Source organism: Meriones unguiculatus, chromosome 7, assembly GCF_030254825.1.
Source record: "Meriones unguiculatus strain TT.TT164.6M chromosome 7, Bangor_MerUng_6.1, whole genome shotgun sequence".
Lineage (NCBI taxonomy): Eukaryota > Metazoa > Chordata > Mammalia > Rodentia > Muridae > Meriones > Meriones unguiculatus.
The window spans coordinates 16,126,739-16,144,462 of NC_083355.1; the positions used below are offsets into that span (position 1 = coordinate 16,126,739).

The 17,724-nt window shown below is 36.7% G+C and overlaps 1 protein-coding gene across 9 annotated transcripts in view; it reads right to left on the bottom strand.

Moving 5' to 3' along the window:
• Positions 1 to 17,724, bottom strand: part of Tanc2 (tetratricopeptide repeat, ankyrin repeat and coiled-coil containing 2) — a 304,530-nt gene that overhangs the window by 235,094 nt on the left and 51,712 nt on the right. The window contains exon 1 of one of the 9 annotated variants that reach the window (XM_060386547.1): positions 15,017 to 15,168. The exons of the other annotated variants lie outside the window; for them this stretch is intronic. The gene's annotated coding sequence lies outside the window, so the exon portion shown is untranslated. Of the gene's footprint in view, positions 1 to 15,016; positions 15,169 to 17,724 lie in introns of those variants that run through there. 9 annotated transcript variants of the gene reach the window in all.

Sequence of the window (17,724 nt, forward strand, 5' to 3'; positions counted from 1 at the left end):
GAGTGTGAGTGTGTGTGTGGGGGAGGGGGCTCTCTTAAAAATAACAACTTAAAAAAGTAAATTAGTCAAAAGCTAGTGAAGATTAATGCATTTCACTGGCTACTTGATGGTTGTACAGTCCTGTTTAGATCTTCTTTTGCCACTGTGTGTGGGAGGCAGGGAGGTAGAATACTGGTATTATTAGGCTCGGGCAGGCAGGGCCCTGTACATGCTCAGTGAAACACAGTCGCTAAATGACATCCCCAGCCCACTGTCATATGCTCTAATCTTTGTAATTCTTCAAACTACTGATTCATTTTTCTCAAATTGATTTCTAGACCTTCATTGTTAATTTTTAACAGACTGATTAATCAATAATGACTAGGCTTAAGGTTCAATGAATTTCTTTTGATAAATATGAGAAATATATCAAATATTCAAATGCTAGATATACTTAAATACTATCTTATCATCACTTCTATTTCACTTCTTTGGGAACTACAATGGCACAAATGTTGACCTTTTGTTTCTGTCTTCTATAGGCTCCCCATTGTTTGTGTCTCTTTAGATCCTGATAACTTATATCTATATGCTTTCAAGGTCACAGATTCCTGTGCTGTCTCTATTCTTTTAATGACTTTACCAGGTACATTTTTCTTTGGTTATTATATTTTAGTCCTAAGATTTCTATTAGATTCCTTTTTGTGTCTTCTATATGCTCATTAATTGCTGTCCAAAAATCTTTTATAACAGACATCTTTGACCAGAAATTTCACTGACTTGACCCATATTAACATCTACCATCTTTTCCCTTACAAATTAGTATTTCCTAGTTCTCTGTACGTCCATTATATGATTTTAGATTATATCTGGACAATCTCAATATTTTAAATTATGATTCTTTGAATCTTCTTCAATATACTAAGAATGTCTGCTCTGTTTTTGAACGCTTTTATCACAATTCTATTCTAACCTGTCTTGCCTATACGCCACCCAGTGGTTGATTTGTGTTGTGATCAGAGATCTCTTGGATCAATCTTGAAACTCTTTGGTATGATAATTTGTTGTGTTTTTTTTTTAGCTTTGGGAAATATTTAACATTAAAAATACAGCACTGCACAATTCAATTGCTAAAGTTACAATTCAATGTATTTTTAGTATATTCAAAAAGCTGTACAAATATGACAATTCAAATTTCATAACGTGTTTACTTTTCCTTCAAGAAATCATGTGTCCAGCCATTAGCCATTCTCAATCCTTATGGTCCCTCCATTCTTGAAAACCATTAATTTATCATTGGTTTGCATATAGACTTATGTATTCTAAGATTATATGTAAACTGGGTCATACAATGAATCATTTTTTTTCTAACTTGCTAAATCCAATACCTAATGTAGGTAAGGTTCATTCTTTTTTTTCTAGTGTATATCACTAATTAATGGCTTTATATTCATGAATACTTTTCCATTGACTTATATAGTTTATTATATTTATTCTTTATATATTTGCTCTTTATATTTTTATAGTATATTCATAATCTCTTGACTCATTTGCACATTTTTTAATTTTTTATATTAATTACAGTTTATTCACTTTGCATCCCAGCTGTAGCCCCTTCCCTCATTCCCTTCCAATCCTATCCTCCCTCCCTCATCTCTTCCCTGCCCCTCTTTAAGTCCACTGATAGGGGAGGACCTCCTCCCCTCCCATCTGACCCTAGTTTATCAGGTCTCTTCAGGTCTGGCTGCAATGTCCTCCTCTGTGGCCTAGCAAGGCTGCTCCTCCCTCGGGGTTGGGAGGAGATCAAAGAGCCCACCACTGAGTCCTTGTTCCTCTTACTAGGGAAACCACTTGAATGCTAAGCTGCCATGGGCTACATCTGAGCAGGGGTTCTAGGATATGATAAGTAAGATCAGATCTATACTGTAAAGATCAGGTATGAACCTTGGTGTTTATAATGTTATGAGCTTATTTTCCTGAGGTGTCCTGCTCTGCAGTCTTCTCAGTGTTTTCCCATTTCCTGGTACACTGGAAATAGGCTGCACTAACAGCTCCACTGATAGAGGAGGGGCTCTTCTCAGAATGTTATCTTATGTGGGTTCCACTATGGTTTACAAGGAAGAAGGGCAGGGCAAGAAGCAAAGAAAGCACAGGAGGTAAGGGAGGACTTCTACATGATCTGTCTCCATGTGAAGAATATTCTTTTGCACTCCTCAAGTCAGAGCTAGAAAGCTCCTATTAAAGATGTCTCTGTCTGTATCCTAGTGCCATTTAGCTGCAGTAACCTCTAACTAGCAGATATCAAGAGAAAAGAAAATCCTGAACTCATGAGTAGTTCAGATTTTCCCCCAAATCTTCCCACTGCTCCTTCCTTTTGAGTCCTCCAGGAGTTATCACATATCCTGTGTCCAGAATAGCTGCATTCACAATGGGAAAGACTGTGCTTAACCCATCTCATGTGGACCTGGATCTTGCCTCTATGTCCTATGATGAGGCTGCCAAACTTTTTGTTGTTTGTTCTAAATACAGACCCCTTGTTTATGGCAGGGCAAGAATCTGTCTACCAGTATCTATCATCTGTTCCTATTTATCAAATTCTCAGACCATACTAACAGACCCATTCAATATAGACTCAAGCTCCAGGAACACTTTAGCAGACCAAGCTCTAAGTAAGCCCTTGCAAACTCAGAAACCTAGCCCACTAACCTGCTGATTCAATCTATCATCAAGCCTACCTATCTGTAGATAGAACCAACAGCCTGCATGAGCTAAATGGTAATGAACTTTCCCAACAAAAGCCAATCTAGAGAGCACAACAGGTTCCTACTTCTTCAAACATAGACAATGATACAAGGCCATAAGGGTTATGAGGTATTTAATACCACCAAAGGAACAAAACTGAAACAAACAAACAAAAATTCCTAAATAAACAGAAATCTATGAAGTATTTGATCAAGAATTTGAAAATAATAATTATAAAGAAGTTCAGAAAGCCACAAGAAAACACAAAGAACAAAATGAAGTCAGGAAAGCAATATATAAACAAAATGAGAAATAGATAGACATAGGAAACAACAACAAAAAGAGTCAAACATGAGGCAGGCACAGGATTACATTCCTCTAAACCATTTGGTGGGAGGGTGAAGGAGTCTGAAGGCAGCCTGAGCTACACAGTGAAAAGCTGCAAACAGATGGATGGATGGATGGATGGATGGATGGATACATACATACATACATACATACACAGACAGATTTTGAACTGCCTAGAGGAATTCTACCTCAAACCCTAGAGGGGTGGGGTAGATGCTGGGATACCAATAAACTGCTGAAGAAAATAAGATTTGCTGGATTTCCCATCCCTGAACACATACCAGTCTATTAGCAACAAATCACATTTTTACATAGTTGTTCACGCCTGTGTCATAAAATCTTCATAAGGTACACAAATGAAAGGGTTTGGAGAAAGTCTAGTTAGTTGAACACATGAAAGTTCCTGGAGGACAGCATACAATGAGAGTGCAAAGAAGTTCCACGCCCTCTATGTATCTATTCATCTGTCATTTGTAATAGCGCTTATAGTAAACTAGTAAACATACCTATTTTCCAAGGCCAGTAAACAATAATTCATGCTAATTATTCCAACCAAAAGAAGCATCAATTTATAGCAAGTTAGACAAAAGCAGGTCACAAAATCTGTAACAGCAACTGAAGTACAGACAATGGAAACAGTCTTGGGCACAGGGTCATCAATCTATGGGATTATTCCATCTTCAAATCCATACTTTCAGAATTGAATTGGGTTCCCAGACCTTTGGGGGATCACACAATTCTTCTGTTTTTAACTGTGGTATGAAAACAGAAGAAAATCACTTTGAAAATATATTTTCTTCTCCCTACCTCCACCTCTTAGACTATCCTTATGAGAAACAAAGGGACAATTCACATCCTAAGCCATACAATGAAGAACAGGAGATTCATAAGACAGGTTTGTAATATTTTTTACTCACAAAAAAAAATCATTCTGGAGTTTTCCATATATTGATCATATATGACCATGGGCAACTGAAATACTGGAAAGTAAGCCATGAATAATGAGAGACTGGGTATGGTAGGCTGTCTTAATAAACTTAGAAATACTTTTAAAGTAAATTTGAATGTCTCCAATGTAAAGGAATGCTATGTAACTGTTATACTCTTTTATTATAAAGGCTATAATTCTTATTCTTTCCAAGTTAAAACCAAATTAAAATTTCATTATATTGGATTTTCTTTGAAACTTAAATGATGATTGATTCATATAGTTCTACTGTAAAACAATCATAAGGAGCTGTCCATACGTATTAGTTGGGTCAAAGTATAGCATTTTCTTTAAAAGCACAAAATGTAAATAATGTGAGCCTGGAAATTTCTAACAGATCAGTTAGACAATATGGTGTAAAAGACAGCTTTAAAACTTTGTCCACCCCCCACCAAAAAAAAATTACAGAGAGCTGTGAGAAGATTAAGAGCAATGGAGCAATAATTTTGAAACCTTCCAAAATTTCTACTACGTAGTAGAAATTGAATAACAAAACAACTACCTATGGACAAGAATTACAAACTGGCTAACAGGGTGTGGATCATAACATAAAACACACAAACACACACACACACACACATACAGCCACACACATTGGTTTCCAGGACCAATGTCAAGTGGCTCACAATATACTTGAACTCCAGTTCCAAGGGATCTAATGTTGTCTTCTGACCTCCATAGGCAACTGTACTCATGTGCATAGACCCACATGCAGACATACAAATACATATAATTTAAAATTTTTAGATGTAAAAGGGGAAATGAAACCAGGAAATCTTAGGGAACAGTTATGATATTTTTAACAACACACACACACACACACACACACACACACACACACACACACAAACACACACACATATTCCCCAAAGCATGAAGTTATTTGGAGTTAGAATAACAAATTTTAGATAACCAGAGAATTTGTTAATCAGTATACTAAATGAAATCTAATAATAATCTATAAATAATATGAAATAATGTCTTCAATACTAAGAAACACTATTAATAGGTTTTCTATTCCCATTATTTGATAGAGAAAAATATTAAGAAGAATTACCTGCACAGATATGGTTTTTAAGCTAGGATATGTAAACAGTAAAACAATCTTAGAAAAGTAGAAATATCCAATATTTAGCGATTTCCCATGATGGCAAGCAAGTTATAGAAAGACTTATAATAAGACAATGACTGGGATGGAGCAATCGTCCAGGCAAAAACATTCTTTTCTTGAAGGATGGTACATCTCCTCCTCGTACACAAACATTCAAGAAGAATCCGTGCTCCTTCCGCCTATGGACAGCACAGTGCACACACCTGTAAAGTACACTACTACAGTAGAGTCAGGGCAACTATTAATATCTGATAATAGCACTGTCATAGCGTACATTAGTAATTTATATGACCTTAAGATAGACCGGACTGTAAGATACTCAAAGTGTACCTTTGAAAGCCCTTTCATCTTAATATTTTCATATCTGGTATACAGTGGGTATGTTTTAAATTGCTGAATTATTTTTATAGGCCAGCTCTAAAATTAACACATTTACACATAAAGGTTAGTGGTACTGATACGGTTTGGAACGGTTTTTTTTTTTAAAATCTAGTGTTTTCCTGCCCAGACAACTTCTACAAAAAGAAAGCATGTCTTCCACACTAATCTCAACTGTTTTTCACTAAGAATATTCCTATGGAATTCCAGACCCATCTACAATTAGGTTATTCATTCATTCATTTACATAAGCTATTAAGAGTTTGAACCTAGGGCCTAAGCATGAAGTCTTATCACTAAACTACATCCTGAGCCTTTAAGTTAGTTCTTAAAAATATTTTCTGCAGTATCTTCACCCTACAGAAAAAAAGATATTCTATAACAAATAATAAACCTAATAAATCAGTTAACATAATGCACCTATGTTATAGCCAATTTATTTTTATAAATGAACTATATTTTCAAAGCTTGCCCAAATATAAAGATGTCAATGTCTTAGAGACCCAGTCTAAAAGGTTTTTTTAAGATTCTAAGTAACTTGCTTATAATAGGTTGGTTGTTAATCTAACTGCCTGAAATACCCAACATATTCCAAAACAATCTGATCTGTAGCACAAAAAAAAAGTTGTATTAAACTCAGAATATTTTGATTCTGAAGCTGGAGATAGGCATCAATGATGATGACTAAAAACTCAAAAACAGAGTAGACTTGCTAATTGCAAATGAGGCAACCACAATAATAATATCAGTATTTTTAAAGTAGATGACTGCTTTCAAGGCACACAATGAATATGTAAAATACCAGGCCTAACACTAAATTAAGTAAATAGAGTAAACTGTTAAATCAAAGAGTGTGTGTGTGTGTGTGTGTGTGTGTGTGTCTTTTCGTCTTCAGAAGAGTTGCTAGACAGCACAGGGGAATCCTTAAACCCCATACTTAGTTCCCTGTATCATCATTTGTTACAACTAATGATAAGGTCTATATTTTATTTAGGTGACCTTAGTTTTCATCTAATATCTTTTTCTGTGTTCCAGAATACCCCCATTACATTTAGACATCAAGTCTCTGTAGGATCCTCAGACTGACAGTTTTTTACTTTATTTATGATGATCTTCATGGTATTGAGGAATACTAATCATTTGAGGAATGCCCCTCAATTGGAGTTTTCTGATGTCTTCTTCATATAATAATGAGGTTTTAAGTTTTCAGAAGAGGACACATGTGAGGTCCCAAAGAAACCCAAAACAAATAGCTAATGTGATCTATATATGTACACCATTAAATCTTCAGCACAACCCTATGAAACATGAAGGAATTTTCACTTTAAGAGATTACTATTGTAAGTGAAGAATCCAAAATTTAGAATTATCTCTGAAATTTTATCTCCAACATCAATTCAAATCCATTACCCTAGTGAGGAACTCTATTCATCTATTTTATAAATTGGAAAGGCCTATCTACATATTAGAAATAAGTTCAGGGTCTCAGAAAGAAAACAAAAACAAACAAGCAAAAACAACAACAAAGAATAAACAAAACAAAATACCACCCCAATTAAAGTATCTCAACAAGACAAATTTCACTTCTTACCAGAGGGATGTATTACACACTAAAGCAAGAGACAGAGTACACAGAGACAAGAAGTTCAACAATCTTTGTGTAAACAAAAGTTTTTATCAGGTAGAAGAAGGATTAAAACATTTCAATAAGTTTTCCAAGGTGAGGTGATGTTAACATTTGAGGCCTTGTTGTAAAAAAAAGAAATGTTTTACAGTGCTCGAAAGAACAGAAAAAAACTAATGTTTAATGTTTCTTACAAATAAAAAAACCCAGCCATTTTCAAATCTTCACTTGGATATATCAATTATTCTTCAAAATCATAATATCCAAACATGAAATTTTCTCCTGCTCACTTCTTCAAATCGAACTCTAATTCAAATCATAATTCTCCACTTCAATGAATTCAATACTGAAATCTTTTTTTGAGATGTATTTATTATTTACAGAGTATTCTGTCTATATATATATATATATATATATATATATATATATATATATATACCTGCAGGCCAGAAGAGGGCACCATATGTCATTATTGATGGCTGTGAGCCACCATGTGGTTGTGGTTGCTGGGAATTGAATTCAGAACCCTTGGAAGTACAGCCAGTGCTCTTGACCTCTGAGCCATCTCTCCTGCCCCAATACTAAAATCTTGATGAACAATTTAATTTGATCTACAGATTCAATGCAATTCCCATCAAAATACCAACACAATTCTTTACAGAACTTGAATGAACAATTTTCAATTTCATATGGAAAAAAAACTCAGAATAGCAAAAACAATCCTGTACAACAACTAATTGTCTGGAGGTATCTCCATCCCTGATCTCAAGCTGTACTACAGAGCAATAATAATAAAAACTGCATGGTATTGGCATAGAAACAGAATGGTAGATCAATGGAATAGAATAGAAGACCCAGAAATAAACCCACAACACCTATGGATACTTGATTTTTGACAAGCTAAAACCATACAATGGAAAAAAGATACCATCTTCAACAAATGGTGCTGGTCTAACTGGATATCTACATGTAGAAAAATGCAAATAGATCCATATTTATCACCCTGAACAAAACTAAAGTCCAAATAGATCAAAGACCTCAACATAAAGCCAGATACACTAAATATGTTAGAAGAAAAAGTGGGTAAGAGTCTTGAACTCATTGACAGAGGAGAAACCTTCCTGAACAGAACACCAACAGCATAGACTCTAAGATCAACAATCAATAAATGGGACCTCATGAAACTGAAAAGCTTCTATAAAGCAATAGACACTGTATTCAGAACAAAACAACAGCCTACAGACTGGGAAAGGATCTTCACCAACCCTTTATCTGACAGAGGACTAATATCCAGAATACATAAAGACCTCAAGAAGTTGAAAAGCAACAAATCAAGTAATCCAATTAAAAAATGGAGCTAAACAGAGAATTCTCAATAGAGAAATATCAAATGGCTGAGAAACACTCAATGGCACAGAAATGCTCAACATCATTAGGGCTCAGGGAAATGCAAATCAAAACGACCCTGAGATTTCACCTTACACCCATCAGAATGGCCAAGATAAAAAACTGAAGTGACACACGCTGGAGAGGATGTGGAGAAAGGGGAATCCCCTCCATTGCTGGTGGAAATGCAAACTTGTACAGCCACTTTGGAAATCAATCTGGAGCTTTCTCAGAAAAGTAGGAATGGTGCTACCTCAAGATCCAGCTATAGCACTCTTAGGTATATATCCAAAATATGCTCAAGTACACAACAAGGACATTTGCTCAACCATGTTTGTAGCAGCTTTATTCGCAATAGCCAGAATCTGGAAACAACCCAGATGTCCCTCAGTTAGGAATGGATACAGAAATTGTGGCACATTTACACAATGGAATACTACACAGCAAATAAAAACAAGGAAATCATGAAATTGGCAGGCAAATGGTGGGAAGTAGAAAAGATCATCCTGAGTAAGGTATCCCAGAAGCAGAAAGACACACATGGTATATGCTCACTTATAAGTGGATATTAGACATATAATATAGGATAAACATACTGAAGTCTGTAACCTAAAGAAGCTAATCAAGGAGGAGGACCCTGCATATGATGAGAGGCAGAAGGGCAAACAGGATGGACACTGGAAGAGAGAGAAAATCGGGAACAGGAGAGAAAATACCACAGAGGGCCTCTGAAAGACTCTACCCAGCAGGGTATCAAAGCTGATGCTAAGACTCATAGCCAAACTTTGGGCAGAGTACAGGGAATCTTATAAAAGAAGGGGAAAATAGAAAGACATGGAGAGGACAGGAGCTCTACAAGGAGAGCAACAGAAACAAAATATCTGGGCACAGGGGCCTTTTTTTGAGACTGATATTCCAACCAAGGACAATTCATGGAGATAACCTAGAACTCCTGTGCATATGTAGCCCATGGCAGCTCAGCTCCCAAATGGGTTCCCTAGTAATGGAAACAGGGGCTGTCTCCGACATGAACTCAGTGGCTGGCTCTTTGATCATCTTCCCCTGAGGTGGGTGCAGCCTTATGAGGCCACAGAGGAAGACAGTGCGGGCAGTCCTGATGAGACCTGATAGGCAAGGGTCAGAGGGAAGGGGAGGAGGACCTCCCCTGTCAGTGGACTTAGTGAGGGCATGGGAAGATATGAGGGAGGAAGGGTGGGGCTGGGAGGGAACAAGGAAGGGGGCTACAGCTGGGATACAAAATGAATAAACTGTAATAAATAAATAAAAATTTTTAAAAAATTTAAATTGATTTAAAAGCCAGCAAAGTGTATCTCTGAATGCAGCCGTATGGGTATTTCCAAAAAGAATCAGATACAGGGTAAGAGATCTGCTTTAAATATGAGTATCTCCATCCCACAGGTTAGGGATAAAGACAGAATAAAGCTGGGGGTAGGGAGAAAGTTCACTACTGTAGTTTTCCTGGCTGCCACATCATGAGCAGCTCTGCTCTTCCATGCCACTTGAAATATCTAAACCAGCATTCCTCAACCTGTGGGTAACGACCCTTTGGGGGAGTCAAATGACACTTTCACAGGGGTCACATATCAGATATCGTGCACATCAGATATTTACATTATGATTCATTGCAGTAGCAAAATTTACAGTTTTGAAGTAGCAATGAAAATAATTTTATGGTTGGGAGTCACGACAACATGAAGAATTGTATTAAAGGGTTACAGCATTAGGAAGGTTGAACAAAAGAAATCTTTCCACCCTTAAGTTGTTTCTCTCAGGTATTTTGCAAAGATGTCGCACTTGCTTGATACACTCACTAAATTCTAAACCCTGCCCTGTATTACTTATTTGTTTGATTCACTTTTATATTTTAATTAAACATATTTTTAATAATTCCTTGATTCCATATATTTTGACCTACCTCTTCCCAGACCTACCCTCCCTTCCCTACAGCAACACTGTATCTTCTGGTTATTTGATAACTCAGTGAGTTCATTTTGTGCTGCCCATATACTCACGTTGTGAGGCCATCCACTAGAGTGGGTAGAACCACACAGGAGCCACACCCTTAAAGAAAGTGACTCTGCCAGAAGTTATCAGCTGCTTATAGCTCCTCGGGTATGGTAGTGGGTTCATGAATACAGAGTTGGCACACTTGATTTTTGTGCACACAATCACAGCTGTTGTAAGCTCCAAAGTGCAATGGTCCTGTCCTCCCTTACCTCTGGTTTTACAATCTTTCTGCCCCCGCCCCCCCCCAAGGATGCTTAACCCTTGGTTGGTATGTCTGTGGGAGGCAGGTTATACAGATGTCCCATTTGTGGGTGAGCACTCTACTCACACTTATTCTCTGTAATTAACCAGCTGAGAGTTTCTGCTTTAACCACCATTCATTGCACAAAGAGACTTCCCTTATGAGGTCTGAAAACTGCGCTAGTCTGTGGGTCTAGTGATAATGAATTTGGAAGGCAGTTTGATATTGTGTCCAGTTAGCAGAATAAAAGTAGTAAGTGAACTTACTGGGGCCTGTGAGCTCTCCAACCATGGGTTCTTGATCAGATTTACAGTATCTGGCTTATGTTTCTTCCTGTGGAAGCAGTTTGATTACTCCAATAACATTTGTGCCACTACTGAACCATGAGCAAATCTTGTCACACTAGTTCTTACTGTAGTTCACAGTGTGTAAGACTGTAGATTTTTTTTTTCTCTCGGCTGACTTTATAACTCCTTCTGTACTACGAAAGCTAGCTAGCATAGAGGAAGCTTCCTGGTCAGTACCAACTTTATTTCCCCATCCCCATTTTAGGGGTCTCCAAGATACTTCTGACCAACATGACATCTGACATTGGGCTTTTAACTTACCTACCTATACTTTCCAGGGAAACCATTATCCCCTGTGTAGGGCAACTTCAATTTAACTCTTAGAAGAAGAAGAAAAAAAGTTGTGTGCATATGTGTTTTCTCTGTTGGATTTTTATCTCCTAGACATCTCTTGAATCTATCCATCTATTCCCAACTCCAACCTGTATCCACTCCTTATTCATTTTTCTAAACATAGATGTAAACCTAAATTCTAGATGAATAATTATTTAAAATGCAAACTGAACAATTACATCATTTAACACTTAATGCTTGACAGATCTCCCATCAGAAAAGCTCAGTTTCATTTATATTCCTAGAAGTTTCTCTCCCAATTTGCTCCATTCTAAGACTATAACATGTTCTCCCTCTTTTTCTATACCTTAACTATACATCATTCTGAAACTTATAAACAATACCCTCAAAAACTACCTGAGCTTTAGAATTACACAATGTCAATAACAGCTAGACAAATAATAACAAGAGATCTTGTGCTTAGTTAAACATTATCACCTTATTTATAGTATAAAGCTTTTAATTTTTAAGCTGCAAAAAAAACCATTTTCTACATTTTCCTTTGATAAAGGTATTCATTTATGGTCAAAAACATCTAAGCTCATCATCTTACTTTATAACTTCCTCCTTCAACAAATGTTATCTTAATTGCATCTAGCTCTGTTGCAAATATACAGTACTAATCCTTGCCAGCCATTTTGCTTTTCAGCTTGTGATACTTGCAGCCAGCTGCCTTCAGCCCAACTCTATTAGCATATCAGATAACTTAGAAAATGGACCCGACATCACAGAGTCAGTACTTATAGAAAACACGTGTCAGAAGTCCCTTTTAAAATATGCTTTCTTTTATTATGTTTACTATTTCCTTTCCATATAAGTTAATGTCTGTATTTAGACACTGATCCCGGCTTACAGTAATCGTCCCTCTCCCAGATTCTATAAAGTCAGCCTATTACTGTTTAAATGTAAGAATTTTCGATAGATGTGGTGGTGCATGCCTTTAATCCAAGCACTAGGGAGGCAGAGTCAAGCAGATCTCTCAGTTTGAGGACAGCTGATCTACAAAGTGAGTTCCAGGACAGCAAGGGACACACAAAGAAACCCTGTCTCAAAACAAAACAAAACAAAGAAAAAAAATTTCAGGTTGTAATAAACTTCAGAAATATTTTAAATATTTTCTGTTAAAAACATAGAAGGGCTGTGTATTGCTCCTGTGATTTAAGCAGCCCATCTAGCTAACACATTATTCCGCCATCTTAGGGGTATTTCTATAATAGCCAATAGAAAGCAAGAATTCTCCAGCTGTTTTCAACCTGCAGCTTCCTGTTCTTTGAATATCAATTATAGTGTGCCCTTATTAAACATCAACAAAATCTTAGGAGGACAACTATTTAATGCAATTTTAAGATAATGGGGGATGGTGGAATTTCTGTTAGTATCCTGTTCTTCAAACTTTCCACCACGTACTCTGTACTCTTCTCTCAGCAAGCCCCATTCATTCATACTTCATGAATGTCCTAAAATTAGGAGACCCGTTAACCCATCTATCACCTGAAGCTGGTTTTGGAGGAATTCTTCATTCAATAAATAAGTTTGTTAATTTGGTAACAATGAGAGAGGGAGCTATTTGCTGATAAGGACAAAAGCCTGCAGGGCAATACATATTAAAGAAACGAATTAAGTAGGAGCCTCAGCACCCTCCATTTCTACTCCTAACCCTCCTCATCTCCAATACATTTCTGCTTTCACTGTGATTCTAGCTAACCACCAGGCTGCTGTGGAAGCCTCTGGTTAAAAAGGATTTCAAGGCTGCTGTTTCTTGTGAGGAGCCAATCAGATTTCTTTGTTTCATCTGCAACATTCCATCAGGGTTATATAACATTTGGATACATGAAACATTCTAATAATACAGTATGTTCCATTCTATAGTTAATTATTTACTGTAATAAAATTCACACATAAAATACTATATTTTTCTTTTTGTTGTCCAATAAACAAAAGCTCAGAAATATACTACAGATTTTTTAATTTCTGAGGCAATAGTTAATCCACTGTCTAAAAGAAACTGTTCATGAGAGTACATAACAAGTGCACTCTGCTGACTACTAAGATTAATGCTGATTCTGTATTATTTCTGTCTACAGTAAAGTGGGTGAGGTAATCTAACATAGTGGCAGACAGCCATACAGTTGCTAATTCTAATCACATATAAAATGTCTTTACTATGGAATAAAACATTATAAATAGATTTAAAAATCAGTCTGACTGCATTGCAATTTTAATTCCACATAAAAATCAAGTGTTTAAAATGTTTCAACAAATATTTGCTCAAAAAAGAAAATCTGAACTTGGACTATTTTACCCTCAATACTAACCAAAATAATATACCAGCAGCACTGTTACCTACGTGATCAGAATCCTTGCAATACACTCATCATGGAACTTCACAAATATCTTTCCTCTCAGCCAGAGAAAATGCTGCACAAGTAAAATACTGATTTTTCTGTGCTAGTAAAACTCAAATGTTTAAAATATCTTAAGCTAGAGCTTGTGAATATAGTATATTTCTTCATTTTACAACTCAAAAGTCACCCACAGATGATAGTCACAAATCAGCACAGGATAAAACAGTGCAGAAAGCAAGAAAGCAAGAAAGCAAGAAAGCAAGAAAGCAAGAAAGCAAGAAAGCAAGAAAGCAAGAAAGAAAGAAAGAAAGAAAGAAAGAAAGAAAGAAAGAAGAATCTGTCGGGTGTGGCTTAAGAAAACATAGCTTGTCTCAACTGGACAGCTCCTCTGTTACAGGCAGCTTACAGAAACCCCAAACATACACATACAAAAGCAAAGTGCTTCGGGAAGGGGGTGGGATTTTTTTAGTGCTTGATGTTCAATTGTTTCTACAGTGTGCCTCTAATACAACGCTGTGCTGGATCAATGCTGAGATAGCTCAAGAAGGCAACGACAGTGAAATTGTACTTGTCCTACCTCCTTTATTTTACACTCACTGTCAACATGGCCGTTCTTATAAACATTTTGCTTTCACAGAAGAGGTAATCATTTAAGTCATGACTATGTGCAATGCGAACTCACTGCATTACAGTCATCAATAAAACATGAAGTGCCAACTCTAGTGCTCATACTGATTTTTCCCCTATCTCACTGGAGAATGATTTCTTCTATTATAAAATGAACAATATAAGGAAAGAAACAATGGCAAGAGCTCAAACAAATATTCAGCAGAGAAAAAACAAAACCAATTAAGTGTTTACTTAAAAACAAAGACAGTAGAAAAAGAAAACCTTTCCGAACACACATCTATATATGTTCCAGCCACATACATTTTCAAAAACAAATCTGTTCATATGCCACTATGTATGCATTTACTAACGTTATACACGCACTATACCAGTGCCTCATATGTAGAGGGCATGCAGATTTCACAGCTGTAACAGTTTCACTCTTCAATGGCCATCATCGAATATAAAAACAGCTATGGAAGTCTGACATGCCGATCTCTGCTTAAGCCTCTGGACTTGTTACACAACCCCTTTTCTGACCAGTGTAGCAAACCCACCTCTGAATCACACTGACGGTTATTTCCCCTCAGGGGCTGAACGTGCTGCGCCATTTTGTCTGTCTTCAGGACAGGGGAGAGATCGGCAGAACAGCATCGAGGAGTGCACTGGAGTCAGCAGAGTCAGTGCCAGCCTCCTACTGCAGCCTGGGTATTGAACGCACTCAAGCCCACAGGTGCCTACGTAAAATCCTCCAGCTGCAGCCTGCAACTCTGTTTCCTTCAGCAATAAATCTGTTTGCTACCTCCACTTTGCTTTAACCCAGGAAATGACAGAACGCACAATGTGACACTTTTGAAAAAAAATCTTACATAAAATACTTATATTGTCTCTAGTAAGTAGAAAAAAAAGTATTACTTTAAAAAATTATGAAGACCACTTCACATATCACTTAAAGGGAAATGCATTTCATATATTTCTAAATTTCAAACTGATTGATTTTTTCAAGGAAATACAACATTAAAAATTAACACATCTTACATCCTCTTATGAATAGCGTATAAAAATAATTTTCATATACCTTAATTCTATTATATACAACTGTATAAACAAGAATACTTCTACCCATATTTTTTCATTAAATTATTTATTAGAAGACAACATGAGACTTATATATGAAAAGGCAAAGTTGATTTTAAAAAGCCAATGCTCAATGAGTGATGGGCAAATAAAGGAGCAGAGACTCAGGTTCTTCACATCAACGCCAAATGCATACACCATCACCCTACCAGAGCTATAAATTCAAAAAGGGAAAAAAAAACCCTTAGAAACAGGTAAGTCTAACCCCTTGGTTTTTCAGATGAATAAATTAAGGACCAAAGAGATTAAAGCTAAAATACCTTTCTCAAGGTCACACAGCTACCCAGCTACCCAAAACCTGTCCTTCTAAATGTATCTTGTAATAAATAATAACTACTGAAAGACATGCAAACTTAAAGAGTAACAAACACTCCTGTGACCCTTAAAAAATAAGTTCATGGCTTAAACAAACAAAAACATTATGAAAAACAAATATCCACGCTCAAAAATGGTTTCATAAATCAACTATACCAAACATTTAAAGAAATAACATCAATTCTAAAGGATTTCTTCCAGATGATGGAAAAGAAAATATTTCTAACTCATTTGAGAACAGAATTACTCAGATAAAAGCATTACCCACAAAAAGGCCAATATTCCTTATTGTCTTAGTTAAGGTTTCTGTTACTGCAATGAAACTCCATGACCAAAATGCAAGTTGGGAAAGAAAATAATTTATTTGGCTTATACTTCCATATTGCTGAAGAAAGTCATGACAGGAACTCCAACAGGGCAGAAACCTGGAGCAGGAGCTGATGCGGAGGCCATGGAGGCTGTTGCTTACTGGCTTGTTCCTCAGGGCTTGCTCAGCCTGCTTCCTTACAGAACCCAGGACCACCAGCCCAAGGATGGCACCATCCACAATGGAATGGGCCCACCACCATCAATCACGAATTGAGAAAATGCCCTACAGCCAGATCTTATGAAGGCATTTTCTGAACTGAAGTTCCCTCCTTTCAGATAACTCTAGTGTCAAGCTGATATGACTAGCCAACACACTTACGAATATAGAAACAAATGAAAAGTTTAGTAACATATTAACAAATTCAGTAATGTGTAACACACCAAGTAAGTGATTTTTTTTTTTCCTGAAAAGCTAGACCAATTCAGTATTTTAAAATCATTTTTTCACTATATGGTCTGCTTTATGAATGATTCAAATGTAGTCCACTACGTGATCATCTACTATAGGACTGGTTCAGAGAAAATTTACATGATCATATTACTTGATGTAAAAAAGCATTTTTAAAAAAACTAACACCTAGAAAATTATAAAACTAGGAACAGAGAGAAACTCCATTAACTTCATAAACAACATCTACAAAAAACCCTACAGTTAACATCATACAAAGTGATGAAAGACTGGATGTTCCCACAATAACATTAGTACCAAGAAAGAACCTTAATGCTCTCTCTCCACCCTCAGCTGCCACTGTACTCCATGTATTAACCAGCGCCGCAAGATGAGGAATAGAACAAAGAACATACATGCAGCATGAAAGAAGGAAAGAAACTACCTTCAAAAGATACTGTCCACTTAAATTAAAAACACATATAAACAAAGGCAGATACAAATCTTCAAATCTTAGAATTAGTGAGTTTAGCAAGGTCATGGGATACAAAGTCAGAAAGTAAATTTATATATGCAGGTTTACTATATGAGCGGTCACTTCATTTTCCCACCCTTATCCTTTTTTTTTTTTACTGTTTTCTTTTTATTTATTTATTTATTATTTTTTTTAATATTAGTTACAGTTTGTTAACTTTGTATCCCTGCTGTATCCTGCTCCCTCTTTTTCTCCCAACCCCACCCTCCCTCCCTCATCTCCTCCCTGCCCCTTTCCAAGTCCACTGATAGGGGAGGACCTTCTCCCCTTTCATCTAATCCTGGTTTATCAGGTATCTTCAGGACTGGCTGCAAAGTCCTCCTATGTGGCCTAGCAGGGCTGCTCCTCCCTCGGGGGTCAGGAGGAGGTCAAAGAGCCCGCCATTGAGTTCATGTCAGAAACAGTCCCTGTTCCCCTTATTAGGGTACCCACTTGGATACTGAGCTACCATGGGCTACATCTGAGCAGAGGTTCTAGGTTATATCCACACAAGGTCCTTGTTTGGAGAAACAGTCGCATAA